We start from the raw sequence: 3633 nt of genomic DNA, 5'->3' as shown, positions 1-3633 counted from the left end.
TGATCTTGTCTAAAAGTCACAGAAAAACTTAAAAAGCTAAGATCAGCATCTATTAACAACAGATCTTTGATTTTAACCAAAAAGGCCAAGCACAAAAGTATTACGGACCGACCGACCGACCGACCGACCGACGGAGTGACTGATAGACTCGCTTGCACGCGACTAAAAACGGGGCTTACAAAACATTTGACGTGGCAAGAAGACCAAACAATGTGGTAGTTAGATCGAAATTTTATATAACTGAAAACGGATAAAAAAAAGATGAGAAGAAAGGTGGCAATTTTGTCGAGTTTTGCCATTGTCATCACATTAACGTCTCTGTTGCTCTGTGTGGGCGAGTCGTATAAATTCGAATAAATGGCTTGATGGTCGCTCATGTGCATGAAATTCACACAGACATCATGGCTGATGAACGGAGACATCAGTTTCTCCGTCCGCTCGGTCGACTGGGTAAAAAACAAAACAAAACAAAAACATAAAGAAGTTTGAAAAATCCGCTTACGTGAAGTGTGGCGGATGTTGTAAATAATGATTTGTGATAGGTTGTTTTTATCCAATTGCATGTCATGTAACAAACGACTCTGTTATAATAATCTATATAATTATAAAAGTAAGAATGTGTGTGTGTGTGTGTGTGAGGACATTTCTCAATCTGTATACTCAACGAATTTTTGATCTACAGACTTGAAATTTGGTATATATGATATTCAGACACGTGAAAAACTTTTAATTAGTTTTTATCCGGAAAAAAGGGCTGCTAAAGAGATCAAAATTGAAACATTGGTACTTGGAAGTGATCGGATTTTTATCTATTTATAAACTCTTTCATGGCTGCGCATGCGCGAATCTTTCACATGACAACTTCCTTATGTTAAGAATAAGTAGGTTTGAAAACACTTTTTAAAGTCGTGTTAAGCTGGGGTAATGGTTATTGTACTTGACTCACTGTGTTTAGGTTTTGCTTTCGATCTCAGCTCGAGTATTTTTTCTTTTACTTACAAGAAGTGAACTGTTTAGAAAAAAACAAAATGCTCGCATGAGCATGTGTCAGTTTCTATATGCAGTAAAATATAATATTTATGCGCATTTTACGACCGGGCAACGCCAAGCGGACTGCTAGTAAGTCTATAAATATGAAAACTTCTTTCTTGATGTTTGATATACATCAATTTCGTTACAACCAGTAATCTATTATTTCAAATATAAATCAATCTGTTTTGTGTATGAAACTTAACTTTTTTTCAGTTTTGTCAACAAATCGAAAAAAGAATAAATTTACGCCAAACTTTAATTGTATAGTTTGAAAAGTTTTTAAAATGGCGAATGTTTTCCCTGTGAAAATATCGACGTTTCAATATTGATTTGGAAGACGTTATGAACAAGTTTTCGATCCAAGTCTTTAATACTATCTAGTAGTAGCATAATCTCTCTCCTTCGATGTTGTCCGGGAAAATTGAAGAAAAAAGATAAATAAATAAATAAACGGAGTGAATTGACTGAAAAAAAAACCCTCTTTTTATCCCGAAATGCTGAGCATTCATTCACAATATAAAAATATTCGTGACTAGAAATATGTTGTATCGAAAAATAAAAACAACAAAAATTAAGATGAAAAGTTAATTAATGGAATATCGTTTTGTAAAGCAATATGCAAACTATTTATTATTACGATATTGATGCCGTACACATATTTCGAAATATAATTCTATTTGTGAATATAAATTTGGCGTTTTAATCATACTACCAGTGCGATACATTCAGAAGCTGACAAATCCAGCTAAATTTTTAAGTTAAATAAATTCATTGTAAAAATCCTTTGAAAGATAAAGTTTAGTTTTCTGGGTCTATTTCAAAGATAATTAGTACATTCAAGTTCTAAGATATTGAATTAAAAAACAAAACCCACCTTGTTTATACCAAAAAATTAGCTTAATTAGCCCCTAAAAGCGAGAGATTCTGGCTTCGTGCAATCACAACAAACGAAAAATCGCTTTTTCTCTGTGTCTGTCTCTCTCCCTCTGTCTGTCTGTCTCTCTCGGTAAACACATTTATAGAGAGAGAGAGAGAGAGAGAGAGAGAGAGAGAGAGAGAGAGAGAGAGAGCGAGAGAAAGGGTTTGGGAGGGGGAGAGAGTGAGAGAGAGAGAGAAAGAGAGAGAAGCAATTAATTCCAAGTGGCTAAGTAAGCGCTTTATCTATCTATATCTATCTATCTATCTATCTATCTATCTATCTATCTATCTATCTATCTATCTATCTGTTATGTCTGCACAAATAATTAACAAGAACACGAAAGTAAAGGTACAACAATAATATATTAGGAAGAAAAGTTATATACATATTTACATGTCTTCAGGTATACTTCAGTTGGAGATATTCCGGCAGGTGGCGTGTTGCATGTCTTACTGGAGGCAACATAGGCGTCTTGCCTATTTGGCGGTCGTTGCAGAACTCCCCCGGTATTAGTGATTGATACCTTTATATATCTTACTCACCAACCTATGTTAATTAGTGGGCGTCTTCACAACACTATCTATCTGTATATGTTTGGTCGGTTCGATACTGTGCTCAAATGTAAGCAAAAATGTAAACAAAAACACTTTCTCTCCCTGGCAAACACATTTAGAGACATAGACAGAGAGCGAGCGAGCGAGCGAGCGAGAGAGAGAAAGAGAGAGAGAGAGAGAGAGAGAGAGAGAGAGAGAGAGAGAGAGAGAGAGAGAGAGAGAGAGAATTACAAACTTGCGAAAACGTTTTTTTTTGTTTACGTTCAGTAAACTCATTTTGTCGCCTTTTCCCTGTGTTTCTCTCTCTCAGTAAACATTTAGAGAGTTGCCTTCCATCTGAACATTTTCCTTTGCAATAACGACTATTGAGGGCCTTGGGTTCTGCTGGAAACGAATATCGCATATAAAATTTCTGTAAATACATAGTATTGCGAATATTAAACAATATAATTTTTTTTATGTCAAAAGTGGTGGCCATAGGCGTTCGCCAAAAATATGCTCGCGATGAGCCAGGGCATTTTCGTTAAATAACAACAAACATTTTTGTTTTATGTAAAACAATATATTCAGAAGTTCGAAAACATAAGTATAATTTTTTGATTGATAAATCTGGAAGAAATATTGTTCGCCAAAAATATGCTCGCGATGAACCAGGGCATTTTCGTTTTATGTAAAACAATATATTCAGAAGTTTGAAAACATAAATATAATTTTTTGATTGATAAATCTGGAAGAAATATTGTTTGCCAAAATAAAGAAGAAAGTAAGCAATCCCCTATGAAAAAGTGCAAATAGCATCTAGGATCGTGTAGAGCAAACTAAGAAAGTATATAAAAAAAGTTACCGGCAGTTCCAAGGATCGAACGCGGAACAGTTAGTAGTAAAGAGGTCGAATAAATACTAAACATCTGTACTGAATCGCCTATGAGAAATAGTCACTTTTAATGGTTTTGAAATAACAGTTTTAACGCGTGATTTACCCTAATAGTGTAACACGGCTTATTTCTCTCTCTCTGTCGATCTCCCTGTCTCCAACTCTCCATATCCCTCCATCTCTAACTGTCCCTCCCTCCGAGTGACGGGAACCAGAAGTATTTTCGCGTAGCTGTTTATGATTTCGGGTGTCCG

This window comes from Euprymna scolopes, chromosome 10 (genome assembly GCF_053919585.1).
Source record: "Euprymna scolopes isolate OS-2025 chromosome 10, ASM5391958v1, whole genome shotgun sequence".
Classification (NCBI taxonomy): domain Eukaryota; kingdom Metazoa; phylum Mollusca; class Cephalopoda; order Sepiida; family Sepiolidae; genus Euprymna; species Euprymna scolopes.
This window is presented reverse-complemented; position numbering follows the sequence as displayed.